Source organism: Amblyomma maculatum, chromosome 4 (genome assembly GCF_055883805.1).
Source record: "Amblyomma maculatum isolate TAMU_Amacu chromosome 4, ASM5588380v1, whole genome shotgun sequence".
NCBI lineage: Eukaryota > Metazoa > Arthropoda > Arachnida > Ixodida > Ixodidae > Amblyomma > Amblyomma maculatum.
The window spans coordinates 132,204,597-132,226,959 of NC_139347.1; the positions used below are offsets into that span (position 1 = coordinate 132,204,597).

The 22,363-nt window shown below is 44.9% G+C and overlaps 1 long non-coding RNA gene across 1 annotated transcript in view; it reads left to right on the forward strand.

The window, feature by feature from the left end:
• Positions 1-22,363, forward strand: part of LOC146192601 (uncharacterized) — a 434,750-nt gene that overhangs the window by 133,551 nt on the left and 278,836 nt on the right. The window contains exon 2 of the long non-coding RNA XR_014706404.1: positions 1,692-1,758. This is a non-coding gene — a long non-coding RNA (uncharacterized LOC146192601). The remainder of the gene's footprint in view (positions 1-1,691; positions 1,759-22,363) is intronic.

Sequence of the window (22,363 nt, forward strand, 5' to 3'; positions counted from 1 at the left end):
TAATCACGGACTTGTTAGGAGGAACATTAGGAATGAAAACGGTTGATGTAATAATAAAAGTTATAAATAGACCTCGATAGAGATAATGACTAATGCTCTAATGAGCAATCATGAATATCATTAATGATTACAATGACTTGTAATGACCAATATGACAAACTACAACTTGTAATGACCGCAACTGATTGGAAATGAGAGCCATGAGTGGTAATGACGACAGTGACTAGGCATGACTAATCATGACTACGAAACGACCAATATGTGAAATGACTTGAAATGACCGCAACGGATAGGAAATAAGTAAAATCGCTAGGCATGACTCGTCGTGGCTGGTAATGACTAAGAAATGATGAACATAACAAACGACGACTTGTAATGCGCCCAAGTGAGTGGAAATGAGTAAAAATGCGTAGCTATGAGTGATAGTGAGTACAATAACTAGGTATGAATCCTCATGGCTACGAAACGACCAATATCTCAAACGACGACTAGTAACGATCGAACCTGATTGTAAATTAGTAAAACTGTTTAGCTATGAGTGGTAATGACTGCAAGTACTAAGAATTACTTATCATAACTACGAAACAATTTAATGCATATGTTAACTTCAATCTGCAGGAGCATGACAGGGTTATATAGTGTTGCTCTCGCTGCGTTCCCATCGCAATCTTTTCTGCTGCACTAACTTGAGGCGGCACGCGATACAACTCATTCGACCTTTGCAATGGCTTTGTGGCTGTTGTAATGGGCTGCGGAAGAGGGTCAAATCCTTTCGGTGCGAGCAGCTACGTGTACTCAGTGAACTCAAAGCGGCGGAAGCTAATCCATCTCTCATAGCCCGTGACTTCGGATCAGCAAGCGCACTTCGGCATTTGGCCTGCCAGTCACTTTGCAATGCGTGTAAAGGAGGACTGTAGAGGGAGGGGGGGGGGGGTGCAAAAGCAGCGTCTGCTTTTCGACCTCCAGCTCACGATTCGTGTGAGTGTAGTTGTCATTTAGGGAGTGGAGAGTGGAGGCAATTCATTGTAGTAAAACGCAGCAAAAACGCTTCGAAATAGCGCTCGAGCCGCTTTCCACGTGTAGCCTTATTGCTTCTAGCGAAAACGGCACGTGGAGGCTGCGCACAGGAAAACAGGGCGCCAAATTCCTGCAGAATGTCACGTAAGGATTTGAACCCCCCCTCCCCCGCTTTCCTTGTGGCAGCATTTTTGCTTCTGGCAAAGAACGTACGTGGCGTCTGTGGACAGGAAACTAGGGCTCCACATTCAGGTAGAGTGTTAGTTTATCAGTTGAGAGAAGACCAATGACACCCGTAAAACACGAGCTTTTTGAACACAAAAAACACCCTTTTATTAGGCGTGGTGATTCAGGAAACTGGCCGGTTATGGGAGATGGAAGCTTTTCTTGAATTATCGACTAATATTGCGGCATATGCCAGCTTTCATCTATAATGAGCCCGTGCCCGTATTTTATTGAATAAAAAGGATTGACAAACAAATTTCTATCGCTCTATAAGATTTCACACACCTCTCCATGGGCAGGATAGGTTAATTTATATGCAAAATAAGGCATGTGAAATAACCAACGCCGAGTTTGATGCTTTTCTGTATCGAATTTGAATCACTCTCATGCTTGATGTGATATTCATGGTCGGCAAGTGCTAAGCTACCTTTTTCTCCTTCTCTGTGCAGGAAATGAATACTCCTCTGACGCTGCCCTGCTAGTGCGGCGGAGGGCCACTCGTCAGTCGACAGGCAGGTAAGACCAACGTTAAGCCTGGAAGCATGTACCGACTAGTTAGTCGGGTGCGACTCGTTACGGGAGGGGTAGGAGGCGGCAACACAGTGTTGTAAGGCTGGCTGTTGTTGCGGTTTCAATACAAAGCCTAACTTAATACCGTTCAGCCTTTCCTGTCTAGGTCTTCAATCATTCTTTACAATTCATGCTCTGAGTTACTTAGCAAGCCAATGTTATCAGCGAATCGCAGATTACGGAGGTATTCTCCATCAAACCTTATCCTTAACCTGCTCTCATTTAAGTCTGAATACTTACTCTACGCAAGCTGTGAATAGCACTGGGGAGGGCGTGTATCATTGCCTAACACCTTTTCAATTTGGGAATTTTATTACTTTCTTTATTCAGAAATATTGTTCCTCTGTGTAGGCTCTACAGATATATTGCAGTACTTTCACATATGGCTCGTTTAAACTTATTTCGCAATGTCTGCATGACTATCGAGGTTTATTTAGACTGAGTCGATCAAATGATTTTTTTCTAATCAATGCATTCTATCCATAAGGGCTGGTAATATTTCAAGCATTTTTCTGTTATATGGAGTAGTGCATCCTTTGAGACAATATGCTTTATCTTTTGATTGATTGAAGTATAACGTCGCCCTGATTGTATTAGCGATTACCTTAGTAAATATCCCGGCACGTAGCGGATAGTAACCTGATAGGTCTGTAATTTTCAAGCTCTTAGCGTCCTCTTATATATATATATATATATATATATATATATATATAAATTATTTATTTATTTCAAAAATTACATACAAATACGAGCCTGCCCAAGCCAACAGTGGGCTTGTGGGGCAGCGCTCGGCAGAATGGAGCAAGCCCAGGTATCTTAATTATGAATTAAGATACCTTTAGCGTTCTTCCACGGTTCAGGTAAAATTGATGTCGCCAGGCGTTGTGGATACAGGGTGGCAGTTTTTCTCTCACGATATCCCATCCCCCACCTCGTCGTTCAACAAATCAGTAGTTACCTGTGCTTGCCCAGCCGGTTTCCAACTTTTCATAGTTTTTAAAATTTCTTAACTTCGTCCTTCTTAACCGGTGGAATGTCTGAGTGATCTTCACTATAGCCAATTTCGTTTTGTCCTGAATACTTCGGCTGCTGCATAGGTAATATGAAATTCTTCGGCTGCTCACTATCTTGTCCATATTAGTGATGAGATTGGCCGCCTTGCCCTTTAGCGCATAAATTTGATTTTTACTGCGCTTAATTACCTCTTCGCCGCTTTAAGACCACCACAGATATTCAGATCGTGCTCGATTTTCTTACTGTTACACTTGTTTAAATCGGAAACTTTGCACCTGTTGAGTATCTTTGATAGCTCAGCTATTTATATCCTGTCTGATGATTTAGAGGCTCTCTTACTTTAGCGTCTCTTAATCAAATCTTTCGTCTGCTTAGATAATTTACCGCTTTTCTCTCCAACTATCCTACCATCTACTTCTACCGCGCACTGAGTAATCATATCTCTTGTAGTATCCTCCATCACTTCTACACTACGGTCGTCTTCCTCAGTTAAATTAGAATATCTACTCTGTAACGAGCTCTTGATTCCTTCCCCCTTCCCTCTAAACGCTAATTAGTTCATGGACTTTTGCTTCATTTCCTCGTGAAATCTAGACTAATCCGAGACCTTACCATCCTGTGCCTTTTACGTGCAGGCAAGCAAAACGCCTCAGTCTAGCACCGGATAGAAGAGGTTAGTGTAAGCTAGTTAGCTGCACTGGAAAGTGGGTGAGGGGGCAGCTGATAGGCTGTCGACATGTTGCCTGATCCATACGACAGATCGAATCGGGGACGAAAAGTCACGGGACGAGGAACATTTTAGTAGCGAAAGCTACATTAACCACGAACGAGGAGTTTCGCGTGATGGGAGACACATAGCCGTTGCCTAGCAACCGCCGCAGCTGGCGGGTTCCACGCACTCGCCCCGCCATCTTGCAATAAAGAAGCAACCAGAAGAAGAAAAAGGTATCTCGTCTTTGATGCAACAACATCGCTACACAACTAGACTAACCTGTAATTGCAATCAAAATTTAGATGACATCGACGAGCTAAGCCACAGCTAATTTTATGCTGCGCCGGTCTCTTCATCAAAAACAAAAAAAAAATCGTCTCCACCGGGAATCGAACCGCCATCTCTCGGATTGGACTAGATTAGATTAGATTGGATTGGATTGGACTCGATTGGACTGGTTTAGATAGGATTGGACAGGGTTGATTGAATTTTCTTTGACTGGAGCGAACTGTACTTGATTCGATTGGACTTTATTATAGTGCATAGTTTAGATTCGATTAGATTAGGCGGGATTGAATCACATTGCATGAATTGGATTAGATTGGATTAGATTCGAGAGGAGAGGAGTAGGCAGCCCATCGCCAGGCACACATGCTTTCGCTACGTATAGCCTGGGCTAGCTGAGCTAAGCCTCGACCAATTTTTGTTTTTCAGACAGTGTTCTAACTACTTCCTGCGTTCGGAATGTGCACAGGCCGTCTGGTGGTGTGGTTTAAGTGGGCTATAAGAATATCGTACCAGATTCCTAGAGGTATTCTTGATACGAATGAAATTATTGGCTACACCGTATCCTACCGCGGCGAAACCCCAGTGCCTCAACTGCAGTGGAAGGACGCAAAGTTCAAGGTGCTCCCTTTTCGAGAGGTGGGAAGGTGTTCTTCGACGAGCAAGAGCGAACGCCGATGCACACGACGTGGTCGGTGGTTGAGGGGATAATCGCTGACGGCTTGATGTGAGGCTCTCTGAAGATAACGACGACGCCTACGCCTAAGAGCACTCAAGTACTTACGCAAAAAAAAGGAGAAGCTCCACCACCGCAGGCGTATCATTAGGAGCGTTACTTTGAGTTTTCACACAATTTAATCCTAGGTCTTGGGAATGGAATTAATCTAAGAAATTATTTGCGAATATATAGTTAACATCACGTGACTGGGCCGCAATATTGAATCTGAGAGCGACGAAGAAAAGGAAAGAAAACTGGTAAATGTAAGTAGTAACAGCTAACGCTATTGAAGAGAAATTCTTACCTATGCTCAGTTTAGTACAAAATCGTTAAGTTTTATGCTGCCCTAGCCAGAAACAAATGCCAAGGCATGAGGGCCTCAAAACCAGCCGACAGGATATAACAGGCAGAGCTATCAATGCTGAGCAATAACCGTAAAGTGCCCAATGGAACGAAATACGATGTAGCGAGAATTGAAAATATTTGAAAGCGTTCTGTAGCCCGATAAGTGACAAGAAGAAACTAGACACGAGCAAAAATAACATGTGTGCGTTAAGGGACAAAATGAGCAATGCAATCGCCAATCTGGATAAGATAGCTAAAGGAGCCGAGGAGTTCTAAACTAACATATATGTTAGCCACAAAAATCAGGACGATAACCGTTTTGAATATTCAGTCAGAAAGAAGTTCGAACTTAAGAAAACACAACAAGCAATGAAACCTGGTAAAAAAGCTGTGAAAGATCAGATAGCTTTCATTTTACGGAAACACGCTGAAGAGGTAATGCTAGAAAAACTGGCCGCACTATGTACACAATGCATTAAGCCCTTGAAATTTAATAATAATAATAATAATAATTGGTTTACAGGAAAGGAAAGGCGCAGTATCTGTCACACTTGTAGTTGTGGACACTTGAACCACACCGTAAGGGAAGGGAGGAAGGTGGGAGTGAAAGTGGAAAGAGAGAAAGGGGAGCCGTAGTAGAGGGCAACGTTTATAGATATTTGTAGAGGGCTACGGAGTAATTTCGACCACCTGGGGACCTCTAACGTGCAGCGATATCGCAAAGCGATTTTAGAATATTAGAAAAATTACAATATTTTATTAATGTGCAAGAAAGGGGAAGCTAAGCACTTAAAAAATAAAGGACCAATAAGCATACTATCCGGCTACATACAAGGTATCAGGGCAACCTTAGACTTCAATCAACACAAACAACAGGCAGGGTTCCATACAGGCTAATTAACAATTAATCATAGCCAGACTATTAACCAGACGATAGAAGAATGCTTGGAATATAACCAGATCGTATACATGGCTTTCTTTGAATATGGGCAAGCATTTGCCTCTGCCGAAACCTCAGTAGTCGTGCAGGCATTGCGAAATCAGGAGAGATATAAGCCACATGTGAAATTACTGGAAAGGTTATGTATTGATTGTACAACAGTACTCCTCCATGTAAAGGAAGCAATAAGTGAGAGTGCTAGGCTAGGAGACACGATTTACCCAAGACGTTTCACCGCTTGCTTTATTCTTTCCCTGTCGCAACTGAGCACCGTTAGCCCGCTAAAGACAACTTCGCGTGTCGATTTTAGCGGCTTCGGCGTTGCTTACCGTCACGCTTCTTTATTTTCTATGCAGTCAGGCGACTGAAGTTTAGTATTCGAAGTATTTTTCTTTTTTCTCTCGAGGCGACTATTTTTGATCGTGTTTCGAATGTGCGGCAGCGTTTAAGTAGAAAACAATAACGGTCATTTCAAAAACTTTGCAAATGTCTTGAATTTACCTATTATACAGTTGGTTTTATCGTAGCACTGTGCAGCGAGTCTGAAAAAGCTGCATTTACCTTCGGAATTCAGTTTTGACATTGATGACGACGGAAGCTAGACAGGAACATAGGCGTCCGCGCGCCAGTTTCTTTTCCAAAGCTGGCCTAGTTTTGTGCGTCTTGTACGAAGAATATTATTAAACTTAGAACTTTTGCTTTTTTTATAGGATGTGGCCGTTAAGCGTCCAGGTGTCCTGTATATTACAGAAAAAACAACCACCCATTCCACAGTCCTTAGGTGTGGTGCGACAAAAACACAAGACGTGGTGGTCTCGGGAATGTAAGGAGGCCAAAAAGCGACAAAATAAAGCATGGGGTGTTTTCCGAAGGTACCCTACACACGAAAATCTTACAGCTTTTAAAAAGGCCAAAGCTAAAGCTCGATACATCCGTCGCAACTCTGAAAAAGAATCCTGGCAGAAGTATGTCACGTCAATAAATAGCTCAATGACGTCTAAAAAAATGTGGGAACAAGTTCGTAAACTCAGTGGAAACTTTTCCCCGTTTACAATTCCCATCCTCACAGCCCCTGGTGTTCAGACTAGCATAGAAGAACAGGCCAATATACTAGGCGAACATTTCGCACACGTTTCAAGTTCGTCACACTACACAGAAACATTCCTAAAATACAAAAACATAGCTGAGAAACAAAAACTCACAACAAGTGGTGGCAGAAATGAATCATATAATAGTTTTATTACACTCCAAGAAGTAAAGAACGTCCTTGCTGCTGGAAAACAGACTGCGCCTGGTCCTGACGAAATTCATTACGAAATGCTGGCTCATTTATCCGAATCCTCTGTAGAGGCACTTGTGAAATTCTTTAACAAAATTTGGACTCTGGGTAAACTCCCGGAGGCTTGGAAACAAGCCGTTATTGTTCCGTTTCTGAAACCAGGAAAGCCACCGACCTCAGCGGGCAGTTACAGACCCATAGCTCTGACCAGCTGTTTAGCAAAATGTTTTGAAAGTGTTTTAAACATCCGACTAACTTTCATCTTAGAATCTCATAAACTTCTTAATGTTCATCAGTGTGGTTTTAAAAAAGGGTGTGCAACGACCGACCACTTAGTGCGTCTTGAAAATACTGTCAGGGAAGCGTTCATACATAAACAAAATTGCCTTGCCGTTTTCTTTGACATGGAAAAGGCATACGATACGACTTGGAGGTTCGGGATCCTACGCGATATAGCAGATTTGGGCATCCGAGGCCGGATGCTAAATGTTCTGAAGGACTTTCTATCAGGTCGTTCATTTCAAGTACGTCTCGGTACCACCTTCTCGAGGAACTTTATTCAAGAGAATGGGGTACCTCAGGGGTGCATTTTAAGTACAACTTTGTTTATTGTAAAAATGAATTCTATTAGCAAGGTAATCCCAAAATCCATTATGTTCTCGCTGTATGTCGACGACCTTCAAATAGCCTGCACATCCTCAAACATATCAATTTGTGAAAGACAAGTACAATTAACACTAAATAAACTAGACTCATGGGCTTTTAAAAATGGGTTCAAATTTTCCCCACAGAAAACCGTGGCAGTAATGTTCTCGCTGAAACGAGGTATACAGATCAATCCCAAGTTACACTTAAATGGGATTGAGTTGCCAGTAAAGAGCGAACATAAATTTTTGGGTGTAACGTTCGACAGAAAACTAACATTCCTGCCTCACATAAACATCCTAAAGAGGAAAGCCATAAAATCTCTAAACATACTGAAGGTTCTCTCTCGGAAACACTGGGGGTCTGATAGGGCGTGTCTTCTACATATATATCGATCTGTTGTGCGGTCTAGCTTGGACTACGGGTCCATAGTCTACGGGTCAGCTAGACCATCATACCTAAGGAAATTGGACCCGGTACATAACTTAGGTTTACGCCTTTCTTGTGGCGCTTACAGAACATCCCCTGTTGATAGTCTGTATGCAGAGACGAATGAGCCTCCGCTGAAAGATAGAAGGGCTTCACTTACATGTGCTTATGTCCTTAGAATAAGGTCACAGAAAAAACACCTCTGCTATCCAATAGTCTCAACATGCCGCTCACGAGTAATTTTCACAAATAAACCACAAGCGACGAGGCCACTGATAATGCGTTTCGAAAACATTTGCAGTGAGTTAGAAATTCCGGACACCTTGCCCGACACTCCACCAAAAAACAGCCCCCTACCCCCATGGTACAAACTTCCAAATGTCTGTGATCTCACTCTAACACACTTCAACAAAAGCCAAACTCCTAAAGAGCATATAATACAAGAATTTCGCACAATAAAAGAAAAGTACAGTAATTATACAGAGTTTTATACAGATGGATCAAAAACTTCTACTTATGTTGGCTGTGCCGTAGTTGAAGAGAACTGGGAACAAATAATTAGGCTTCCTCAGTGCGCATCAATCTTTACAGCTGAATCCTATGCTATCCTGACAGCTGTAGAAAAAATAGTGAATGAAGGCATTTGTAACAGTGTCATCTACACCGATTCGTTGAGTGTACTGATGGCTTTAAATCACAGAAATGCTGCCATGCCTCTAATCGGTGACATAATACATAATGTAAAAATGATCACGACACAAGGACACAACATAGTGTTCTGTTGGGTCCCTAGTCACGTAGGCATTGACGGCAATGAAAGAGCAGACAAATGTGCTGCACTTGCCCACAACAAATTGATTCAGAAAGTAAACATACCACATAGTGATTGCTTGAAATTAATAAAACATAAACAGATGAATAAATGGCAGTCCAGATGGAACAACCAAGAAAATAATAAGTTGCGTCTCATAAAGCCTGTACTAGGAGAATGGCAATCGAGCACACATCAACAACGTTTTATGGAAGTGATAGTATGCCGTCTTCGTATTGGACATACACATCTAACACATAACTTTCTGCTAATGAAACATAACAAACCGACCTGTGAAGAATGCGACGAGATACTCACTGTAAACCACATTCTAATTACATGCTCAAAACTTGAGGCACTACGGAGAAAACATTTTACTATATTTTACAATCATACCATCCCATTCCATCCCACCTTGCTTTTAGGAGAAAGAGCACTTGTAAACCTAGCATCTGTTCTCAGTTTCCTAGAAGAAGGAAGCTTTTTAAATAAACTATAGATTTAACATATCCATTTCCTCTTTTGCAACCAGAACATACATTAACCTCGCTCTTGGCGCATGATAGCCTTAGTTGCTTATGCGCCATAAAACCCAACACAACACAACACACAACAGAAAAAACAACATTTTTTTTCACTTCAGGCACAGGTACATTCTGATTAGTTGCGTTCAATATTTTCGCAAAAGCTTGTTTTTGGCAACTGAAATGTTGTGTTTCGAAGCCTGTTTTAATATTCAAACTTATACGTTTAACTACAAGGTTATATAGCTTCTATTTCAATCACTGACCTAATTTAATAAATCCAACATGCTTTTCAATAAGAATAAGGCTACAGCGACCTACCAAAAATTAAAAAAAAAAACGTCATGCTCCCCACTGCGGCAAACGAGAAGAAATACTCAGAGATCAACAGTTGGACCAGTAAGGGGTGATGATTTGATGAAGACCATAGTATTCTGCGATTAACTATAGTATTATCGCCTTCCTATGTATATTAAGTGGACGAAATGCAACTAATCGATTTGAAAAGGTAAAAGAGTATAGGCTTCAAATATTATGCGGCAGTCTAGTAATGTCCAATAGCCTCAGAAAGTAACAGCAGTTTACTCAAAGTAGTGAGACACTGGAAGTGGTAAGGGGATACGTTAGCAAAGGTAGTAGCCGCACTAGAGCTGTGCACGAGTCGAATGTTTGAGCCCGAGCCTGGCGCGGACCGACGCCACTGACCCGAGCCCGGCCCGGCCCGACACTGAAAGGGACTAAGCCCGGCCTGGCCCAGCCTAACGCTGAGATTTAAGGCCCGGACCCGGACCAGCCCGCCATGCTGTAATTGTAGTTGAAGCTGTAAAAAATAAAAATAAAATAATTTCAGGATGATAAGTTTTATCCAAGATCTTGGAATGTTGAGTTCTCACGTTTGAAATGGCAAATTTTCTGAATATGTAGAGGTACAACAGGTAGGTAAATTACCTTATTGCTCAAAAACAACACGTTATGCACTGACTTGAGGGATTTGCGGCGTTCTTGGATAATGAACACAACGGTAGCGCTGAAGTTTATTTTTTTTTATCCTACAAGTTTAGCTGGAATGACTAACACATTTTTGATAGGAAAGCAAGCTTTCGGTAAGCAGCTTGTTTGCTTCTCCAAAAGTGCAATAGCTCTAAACTTAAACAAAGGGTTGGTTTTGGGGTCAATTACTCGGAGAGCTTGCCTGGCTCACCGCGAGCCTTTACTCGAACTTTTCGCACTAAGAGAAACAAGAGGGAACTCTTACACCACAGATGCTTATAGCTGTGTCTCGCTTTACACGATAGCAGAGATGTTTCACAGGCGACAGCATGACGCAAATCTTGAAACGAGTAGAGTACCTAAACATCATCTCTGATGCGACCAAAGCGAAGACGCGAAACTCGAAACTAAGTAGCCCACGAGCAGCCCCTCTGCTCGGTCACTGACGGCTACCAAATATCTGTGACCGCGGCGAGATGGTGGGGAGGAAAGGCGGGTGGACGCCGGGTGAGAACACGGAAGCTCTCACGTAGGGAACAAGCGGGAAAATGCGATGCATTCTAGACGCTTATCGCACTACACCCGTATTCGCACTTTCGCAAAACTTTGAGGCGTTCATGATCGTCGTGTCTGGCCCGGCTTGGCCCACCCGAAACAAATATACCTTGGCCCGGGCCCGGACCGAGTCCGAGGAGCTTTCCAGCGACCCGAGCCCGGATCACGGGCAGGGCCGGGTACGGGCTTTCGGGCCGGCCCAAACCCGTGCACAGCTCTAGGCCGCATATCCGAACGAAGAAAGAGAAATAACTGAAGGAATAACATTTTGATGGATCGCACTTGGCAAGTACCAATAAGATCATGAATAGCAGCCTACCAGTAATTAACAAAAAGCTATCCAACAGCTTCAGCTTACCGGTATCACATTTAGGACAGAAACTTGAAGTCTAGCAAAAACAGTTGAATTTAAATTGACGACCATGCAAAAAGCTATTGAGAGCAAAATGATTGGTACAACATTAAGAGGCGGGAGACGCGCTGAGAGGGCCACGGGTACTGACGTCCAGCCGACATTGCGATGCCTAGTGGTTTTGTAGCCGAAAAAAAAGAAGAGGAAATGGGCATGGCAAGGTAACCGACGGTCGCTGATAGCAGGTTGAAGTCCAAGAGCTCGCCTCGCCGCGATGGCTCAGTCATTAGGGCACCAGCCAGCTGAACTTAATCACGCGGTATCTAAAGCCGGCTGCGGCGGCCCTTTTTCGACGGAGGCGCTAACTGTGGTGCCCGTGTGCTGTGCGAAGTCAGTACAAGTTAAAGAACCCCACATGGCCGAAATTTCCGGAGCTGTCTACTACGGTCTCTCTCATCGCCTGAGTCGCTTTCGGAAGTTAAAACCCACAAAGCAAACCAAACCAAGAGAGAAGCAGGTAAATGGACGGAGGGAAGTTAGGTGGGCAGGTGAGGTTTAGATGCTATGGTTCTCAACTGGATGCTGGTAAAGCACCAGTTTTATCGAAGGGATATTGTAGAGGTTTCTGCCCTGCAGTGGTCATAGTGCGGCTGTTTAGGATGATGATGAGGTGGTAGCTGGCAGGCGAGACTGGCGAGAACTTTTTGGTTGACGGGTTGACGGGGTGTGTGACGTCACTAGGTCAGATAACATGGGAGAGTTGGCAGAAGCTACGGACACGGTCGGCTACATGAATGCAGGACTCAAAACTAACATCCTTGAATTCAGACAGACACAATCCCCGGGCTTGAAAGTTTGTACGGTCCGTTTAAAGTGGTGTGTTGTGTCTTTTTCGGGTGTTGTTCCATATCACGCGGACCTTACGAGTTTATGGTGATGAGTGCTGATGAGTATCAACGAAATGGTGCCTGGTTAGGCCTGATTGAGCGAGTAACAAACAGCGCTGTGTTTGTCGTTATTGTGTTCTCTTGTCTCGTTTATCGCGCTGTAGATATGGAACATCGTCACCAACTCGCCCAACAACTGACCTTGTCGAACAATTTACAGTCTTTGTCAAACGTGCACAGCCCAGTGGTTCCGCTGCTGAGCCACTTCGTTCGGCTTGTAATGCCTTTACAGTGCTCCAAATCTCTTGATGGTAATAAGATTTTTCGTCCTACCCTCTTCATTGGGAAGGACCTCTGCTAATACTAAATCAGCGCCACTACACGGCTCAGAAGCACTTCCTTATATATATATACTCATACATGGTTTGCTTGTTACTAATGGGCCAGAGTATAATTCAAACAGGATGTCACACAACTTTCCCGTTCATCTTATTCCAACAGTTTCGGACGGTGGACCGTCCTCCTTCAAGGTAGAATTGAGAAGTCTACCTTGAAGAAGGATGGTCAACCGTCCGAAACTGTTGGAATAAAATAAATAATCGGGAAAGTTGTGTGGAATCCTGTTTGATTTATATATATATATATATATATATATATATATATATATATATATATATATATATATATATATATATATATATATATATATATATATATTGCCACACCGCTGTCCATATTCTGGCGAGCCATGTCTTGGCACCTGGCTGAGCGTCGTTCCCGTCTCTCGCTCGAGCTTCGCTTGATTAAAAAAAGGCTAGCTTGGTTGTTCTGCTGCTTGCTACGTTTGTTGGTGACATTTGGTGCGTTGTGCTGGATAAAGTCCCATGTACGTACGTTGCCCCCGATGACGTCAGTGACGCTGCTCATCGACGCGCGGACGCCACCCCCGTCCATAAAGCGAGCCGTCGGCTCCGAGGCCTTTAACCCGAGTTAGAACCACTGACCACACCGCTGCGAGCCATGACATCCACGCCGGCAGCCAGACAAGCTAGTATTCGGGCAACGCCCCACCGTTCGCCCTTTTCGCACCTCGATCACCGCCATCATTTCACGGTTACCGGTTTGAGGATGTAGAAGACTGGTTGGCCAGTTTTGACCATGTGGTCGCGTTCAACCAATGGGACGATGAATGTCTACCTCGCGCTGCAAGACTCGGCCAAGACGTGGTTTGGGAACCATGAGGCGTCCTTTGTCAACTTGGCAGCCTTTCGCCGTGAGTTTCTTCAACATTCAGCTCGAGTGCACGCAAAGAAAACGCAGAGATTACCATTCGTTCGAGGTCTGAGCAGTCCTGTGAGGACGTGGCCATATATTTCGAGGACATGACGCGACGTTTCAATCGGACCGATCCTACCCTGCCCAAGGCAACGAAAGTACGGCACCTCATGCGCGGGGTGAAGGAACAGTTGTTCGCTGGCCTCATTCGCGACCCTCCCAGAACTGTCGCAGATTTCTCGAGAGAAGCTGCAAGCATGAAGCGTTCACTGCAGGAACGGAGCACCCAATACGGCCGTCAGCAACCGTAGCTGCCACACCCTACGGTGTGTTCGTGCCAGCAGCCAGGGACGAGGCATTGCGGGAGCTTGTGAGGAACATTGTCCGCGAAAAGCTGTAGAACGTCCACTTGGAATCTCTACCTTCAATGCATTCTTCTACCGAAGATGTCATCCGTGATGAAATTCTGCGAGCGGTGCAGCCACCATTAGCATCACAACTGGAGCCGTGCATTAGGACTTATAGTGATGTCCTCCGTCGACCTGCCTGCCGGACCACTGCCCCGCTACCTGCGTCCCGTCGAGAAGCAATACGAGCTGCGCTCCGTCAAGCCCAGCAGGACTAGGGTCACGCTGTCAGCAAGGCGCACTTGTGGCGCATGCCCAGCAGATGGCCGCTCTGTTACCACTGCGGCGAGCCTGGCCATATTCATCGCAATAGCTCATACCGGAGAAGTGGTTTAAGAGGATTTTCACCAAACGCGCCTCGACCCAGCTATGGCGAAAAATCACAGGAGATTGAGGAATACCTGGCTGCTAACGAGATGCACCCGACGTCACCGCAATGGCAGTTGCGATCATCATCACCGAGGCGTTTTGCTTCACCCAGATGATACTCCTCCTCTGAGCAATTCAGAGGCACGTCCCCTCGCCGGGAAAACTAAACACGGGGAAGGGGGGGGGGGGGGAGGCCGCCGCTGCAGCACGAAATAAATAGCCTCCACCCGAGGATATGACACGACGACCCGAGCTTGGGGCCTTGTCGAACTTATCCGCGGGCAAACCGAAGTGCTAGTGACAAACTTCATGTGTGAACCCCAACATTTGACGGCGAACACGACGGCCGCTTGTTTTGAAGAACTTCGAGAATGTACAGGCCAGCACGCTTTATCTAACACGTCAGACTTAGACAATGCGATGTCTACATTAATTCAGACCGATGTGAACTCGCACCTCTTACCCAGTCAGAAACGCTGCATAGATAATCATGTCAATTTGTTTCGCGATTGTTCTGCATCAACCTTCAAAGTCTAACAGACACCACTAATGAAGCACCGAATTATAGTTGCCGACGACCAACGTCCACTATGTTAGCGTCCTTACCGGGTGTCTTCAAACGAACGTCACGCCTTCCGCCGCCAAGTAACAGAAATGCTCCAGGACGACGTTATCCAACCGTCGACACGAGCACCAGGGCCTCGCCTGTTGTTCTCGTCGCGAAGAAGGAAGGAACCTTGAGGTTCTGCGTGGATTATAGACGCCTCAACAACGTCACAAAAAAGGATGTGTACCCCCTTCCGTGCATAGACGACTCCCTCGATGGCCTTCGCCATGCCACTTACTTTTCGTCACTTGACCTCCGCAGTGGATACTGGCAAATAGAGGTTGACGAGCGAGGCCGTGAGAAGACCACTTTTATTACGCCGGACGGTTTGTATGAGTTTAGTGCTCCCGTTTGGCCTGTGCTCGGCCCCTGCCACATTTCAACGAATGATGAACACCGTACTATCTGGCCTGAAGTTGCACTCATGCCTCGTATATCTCGACGACGTTGTAATTTTCTCGGACACGTTCGACAAGCACCTGAAACGTTTGCGCGCTGTTTTGGAGGCCATACGATCTGCCGGTCTCTCTCTAAAACCCGAAAAATGCCACTTTCCTTTTATTGAGTACAATATTCTCGGCCACATTGTCAGTGCTCGAGGTGTTAGCCCAGACCCAGAAAGGACGGCCTCTGTAGCTTCATTCCCCAAACGAGCGGATAAAAAAAGCATGCGTCGATTTTTCGGCCTCTGCGAGTACTATCGTCGCTTTGTTCACAATATCTCCAAGATCGCTGAGTATCTGATCCGCCTGACGAAAGACACCGAACGGTTCTTTTGGGGACTCGATCAGACAAAAAAAAAAAAGCCTTCACTGAACTCAAGTCTCGTCTCCAATGTACGCCTATACTTGGCCACTTAGACGAAGAGGCAAGCACGGAACTGCACACGGATGGCAGTAACGTTGGTCTCGGTGCGATCCTTGTTCAGGGGCAGGACGGTGCGGGATGCGTCATTGCTTACGCCAGTCGCACTTTGTCCCGTTCCGAAGTTAATTAGTCAACTACGAAAAAGGAGTGCCTCGCTGTTGTGTGGGCAGTCATGAAATTTCGTCTAAACTTAAGCCGACCCAATGGATCTTTTCAGATTTACCACCAACACAGCGAGTGATGGTCGCTCACGCTCACGACGGCCGTACAAGTACGGACGTTCGTTTCGTGTCGTGAGCGACCATCACTCGCTGTGTTAGCTGGCAGACCTGAAGATCCATTGAGCCGGCTTGCTCAATGGAGCCTTCGGTTGCATGAATTTGACATTACTGTCGTGCACAAGTCCGGCCAGCGACACAGTGATGCTGACTGTCTGTCCCGCGCCCCTATTCCCTGCCACGCGGACGCTTCCAACGACGATTCCGCTTTCCTGAGTGTTATAACGACGTCCACCTTAGCCCGAAAGCAACGGGATGACTCTGAACTTCTGCCCCTCATCGAATACCTCGAAGGAACCGTGTCATCTCCTCCTCAGCTCTTCAGGCGCGGACTGTCGTCATTTCGCTTGCGCGGCGGCGTGCTTTACAAGAAGAACTACAGTCAAACAGAGACCAATTATGGGTGTGGAGCCCAATACGGTTGCGAGGGCGCTCTGAAAAACTTCTGCAGCGTTACTTTTGACCATACGAGGTGCTCAGCCGCCTCAGCGCAGAGAACTACGATGTGCTACCATAAGGCACTGTCCTCTCCTCCCGACAACCGAAGTCTGAAATAGTTAATGTCGCCAGAATGAAGCCCTATTACAATCGTTAAACCGTTTGTAGGGTCCAACCCAGAGCCAGTGACTCTCCCGTACAACTTGCCCCACTTTTCTATCGTTCCCCTACGTTTGCGGCTGGGTCGATGCCTCTCGGTTGTTCTGCTGCTTGTAACGTTTGTTGGTGGCAATATATATATATATATATATATATATATATATATATATATATATATATATATATATATATATATATATATATATATATATATATATATATGTGTGTGTGTGTGTGTGTGTGTGTGTGTGTGTGTGTGTGTGTGTGTGTGTGTGTGTGTGTGTGTGTGTGTGTGTGTGTGTGTGTGTGTGTGTGTGTGTGTGTGTGTGTGTGTGTGTGTGTGTGTGTGTGTGTGTGTGTGTGTGTGTGTGTGTGTGTGTGTGTGTGTGTGTGTGTGTGTGTGTGTGTGTGTGTGTGTGTGTGTGTGTGTGTGTGTGTGTGTGTGTGTGTGTGTGTGTGTGTGTGTGTGTGTGTGTGTGTGTGTGTGTGTGTGTGTGTGTGTGTGTGTGTGTGTGTGTGTGTGTGTGTGTGTGTGTGTGTGTGTGTGTGTGTGTGTGTGTGTGTGTGTGTGTGTGTGTGTGTGTGTGTGTGTGTGTGTGTGTGTGTGTGTGTGTGTGTGTGTGTGTGTGTGTGTGTGTGTGTGTGTGTGTGTGTGTGTGTGTGTGTGTGTGTGTGTGTGTGTGTGTGTGTGTGTGTGTGTGTGTGTGTGTGTGTGTGTGTGTGTGTGTGTGTGTGTGTGTGTGTGTGTGTGTGTGTGTGTGTGTGTGTGTGTGTGTGTGTGTGTGTGTGTGTGTGTGTGTGTGTGTGTGTGTGTGTGTGTGTGTGTGTGTGTGTGTGTGTGTGTGTGTCTACACTACCAAAATATTATAGGGCGGAAAGCCGATGAATACAGGGTAACAAACAGATGATGGCTAGTGATTGTGCTATGCTTTAATGAATCGCGGCGGGCCTAGCGCGAGCGCTCCTGCCCACGCCACTGTCAACTCCTTCCTCGTCTATAATATTACCCAGGGCAACCAAGCGATCGTCCCGATCATGGACGAGTAGGTTTGTCGAGCGCCATGACATAACGTTGGGCGTGACTCGATGGAGAGCAGGAAGACGGAATAAGAGCATTTGATTTCTCTTTGTCGTGTTTGTGGTCGGGACGGTGACGGGGCGGAGGAATTGCAAGGTCGCGTTGGGACCGGCAGGCTGCAAAACAGTCAGGCGATGCGCTCCATGGAACCCGCTGCCACCGACGCAAGCAGACACAGGGCGCCGAAGCTCCTGGCCAGGTGGACGAGTGATCATGAAGTACCCAGCACCTCCAACCAGATGTTACGGGGCAGCAAGCGGACGAATACAAAGGAGAGAGAACAGAGATATAATGTCCGATGACCATGAGATGAATTTAATGAATCGTGGCGGGCCTAGCGCGAGCGCTCCTGCCCACGCCCCCATCCGTTTCACACACACACACACACACACACACACACACACACACACACACACACACACACACACACACACACACACACACACACACACACACACACACACACACACACACACACACACACACACACACACACACACACACACACACACACACACACACACACACACACACACACACACACACACACACACACACACACACACACACACACACACACACACACACACACACACACACACACACACACACACACACACACACACACACACACACACACACACACACACACACACACACACACACACACACACACACACACACACACACACACAACGCACAACGCACATGCACACACACCATATATATATTTTTAAGGAATAACAGCGCGGAGACAAAGGACAAGGAAGAAGACAACACCTGCGCTGACTATCAACTGCAGTGTATTAGAAAGAAACACGCAAAATATACTCTTTTCACCAAAAATATGTACCAACTAGCTCAACTTTCCGTGTTATTGAACCATATATATATATATATATATATATATATATATATATATATATATATATATAAAAGCATGATGTGGTATCCTTGCATCCACCGTGAGGGAATGCCGAAATGAAAAATAAGTCCCCTGCGGTGGCGCAGTGCTTAGGACGCTGGACTGCTGTGCTCAACGATGCGGAAATCGAGTCAAGGCCGCGGCGGCAGCTTTTTTGTGAAGACGAAGAGCAAGGCGCCCGTGTGTTGTGCGCTAAAACCCCAGTTGGTTAAAATTTCTGAAGCTCTCTTTTGCAATTGTATCTATCATCATTATTATTTTCTTTTTATTTGTTCTTGTCATTCGCTGTGAAATTTGGGGTTTATATGGTATTCAAATTTTTCTTTGTGTTTGCTTCCTGGAGTTAAGAACTTCAAAGTAAGCACTTCTGGTTTCCTTCTATGCTGTCTGCGTTCATTTTTATGCACAGATGTTAGCAACTTAGAAGTTTCCTGCTCACCATTAGTAATGTAGAAGAAGGTTTTCTAATTTAGATAACACATTAACGTGTACGCTGTGGCCCTGAACTTTTCGTTCATTCATCGGGCAGGTCGGAAGCAGCGCGGCCGCTTTATGCGGCACACGCACCACGTGATCTTAATTCGCGCCCAAAATTTGACTGAAGCAGCCGAGTGCGAGTGGCACCGAAAGATCACGTGGTATGTGCGCCACAAAATAGCGCAATGATTGAACTGCGCCAGAAATTGCTGGTGTTGGTTGCCCTACAGCACCTGATTATTCGTGTTTGCTAAAATTTTAAATTTAACATGGATATTACTAATAGTCAGCTAGAAATTATAATAATTCAGTTGCAAATGGGGCTTATCGGTAATTGCTGAAAAGGAATATTGAAATTTTGTTAGCCAGCTGATACGAACATAGTTCACCAACCCTGGTAGCTGTTTGCGAAAAGGTCGTCATGACTCTCTCTCTCCGAGAGCGGTGGCCATGTGAAAGACCATCCCGCTTCGCACGCGGGATGTACAAGGTTCCACCTTCGATGTCGCTAGTTACCCACTGGTTTACAGTGAGTACAAGATTTCCACCGCCCTGGTGGTCAAGTTTTTGGGTGAAATGTTTGCAAAAAGGCCACATATGGGCTTCTACCGCACGAGGCGCGGCTTTAATATATGTGCGTGTGTGCTTGTGGAGATTTATTTGCGATATAGTTAATACTGCCGTTTACAGTACTTTCATTTCTCGTTAACACAGGTACTCTAACACAAATATATATATAGGTTCCGCCCAGTTTTGTGGAATTGAAACCAGTTTTCTTTGTCACTTAAGACTTGACTTTCGCTGGCCCTTCTAGAGAAAATAAAACAATTGGTTAGAGGGAAGTCTGGGTTGAGGGAGCAGAGAAGTACTTTAAAGACCATCAAATCACTCGAATCAACCAGGAAAACAGGCTTGGAGATGCATCGTAGCACAGACCAGGCTCCATTACGGGCAGTGTGGAGTATGCTTTTTCCAGGGCCTGTGCTTCGCAAAAGGGCCCTGTTTTCTTCACAGCTTCTGCAGACAGCTTGGACATGGCATATATGCACGCTGCTTTCCGGGGGAAGGGTGTCCAAGAGCACTTATAAATGCAAACAACGGGGTGCGAGAGCGAAAATTGAACACGAATTCATTGGCATAGAGCGGAGACGCGGTCAGCCATGCGTCTGGACTTTATCTTAAGATGCGAAAAATATGCTTGGTTTTGAATCGAGGCAAACGGGAGGAAGTTGTGAAGAAGGCGGTGCTCTATGGCGAGCAGACGCCACGCTGAGGAGATCGTAGTTGATGTCCGAAGCTGCGAGAGCGCCTCGAACAGCAGCGTCAGTGCAGTGAAGCGTTCAAGACACGGTGGTAGAGGTTTATTACAGGCAAGCTGGCATGCTGGCTGGAGGCTACGTATTGTCAGCAAAGAATTCTGAAAACGAATCTTAGGAGGAAATGCGTGGATATATGAAAAGGTAGATAGGTAGATAGTCTTTCTATTGATGCCGGGCCTACCAAAGTTTCAAAGAGCTTGAGTGGGCTTGTGTGGCCGCGCAAGGCAGGCAGCGAACAATTTAATTGAAAAAAAAAATATACAAAAAGTAAAAAATACGCACGTTGTGAAAGACCTGCAAAGAGCCTTCAAGTCATAGGGAATCCCACAACAACAACAGCCAAAAAGAAGACCGCAAAATAAAAAAATAGCTTGTAGTAGAGAAGAAAAACAGAAACGTATAAAAATGCCACAAAGATGGAACAATTATTAATATGGCACGCATTTTAAACTGCAAATAATTCTATGCTAAGTTGCCTTAGCTTACTTGCAACAACCACGTTTGATTAACAGATCAAATGTGACATACCCATATATATTAATGGCAGCTAAAGATAAGAAATGTTTTATGATATGTTCTGGATGCTTGGTGCGGTACGTTTCATCGATTTCAATGAACTTATTGTCTCATTCAAAAATGCCCTTTCTCTGATGTCGGTTAGTCTTATGAATTACGTGAGAATGTCTGTACAGAATCATAGTAAGGTTCGAAGACGGAAAAATTGGTCTAAAATGTACAGCACATTAAAATGCGGGGGTTGCAGGCAGGTACGTCATCACGAAAGTTAACCCCTGAATAAATTATTACTTTTCATTTCTAGGTGGGCACGAGAATCGCCAAGCACAAGTGCGTGAAAAATTTAGCGATGACTCGCTGGTAACGTGTGCCAAGCAGTTGAAAATAAATTATTTAGAAGCGAGAAACAGGCTGCAAATTGTTGTCGGTCACATTGCGTATAAACCTTTAACAATATTTTGTGTGTGTGTGTGTTTCCGGATCGATTAGCTTGCTAACAATATTTAACTCAACTTGAAATCGCTGACCTAATTCAGACAGCGAAAACGATTATTAAAGCTGGAAGAACCTTCAGGAAATCATGATCACATATTTTGCGATCACGTTATACTAATTTTTCAATTTATAGAGCGACAGCTATGCTTCTCAAGGTACAAAGCCGAGGACCGCATCGATGGCTGACAATGGCTTTCAAACTCGAATAAGGTCGAACTGCGCCCTAGCCTGCCGTCGTGGATTTAGGTGTTCACCGAGAAATATAACAGCCACTGTGTCTTCCTGTAGTAATCAATTTAATTTAGGCTCTCTAGCGACAGGTCTCGCTTATTGTAGTGTGTTTCAGGGACCTGGTGCATGACCATACGACTTACTGACCGTTCTTTACCACATTGCGAGACCATTACTAATTACTCGTTGTAAAAATTGCAGGTAATTAGTTAATTTATATAAAATCGAAAATTATCCTACTACATAAATTTAAAAGTCCTCGGTGACCTTAAATCGAGTACGGCTGCACTTATGGATTTCATGCCTGTATTAATTGCAGTTGATTATTTCTTGCTATTAAAAATTTATCTTCGCGATGCAACGTGAAATATGCATTGTTGAAAAGCTGTCGACGAGTAGAATCAGAAAATATACATCATCGTACAGCTGCCCTCGATCTTGGGTATAAGCAGTTTTTCTGGAGGCTACGCGCGGGAAGACAGGACAACAGAAGCACTAAAAACAAGACAGGACACAATACATTACCAGGTGCAACCAGGTGTAACCATATATGTTGTAACATTATCATTTTTTCGAAGACGCAAGGAAAGTCCGTGAAACACAAATAAAACCACATGTCTAGCG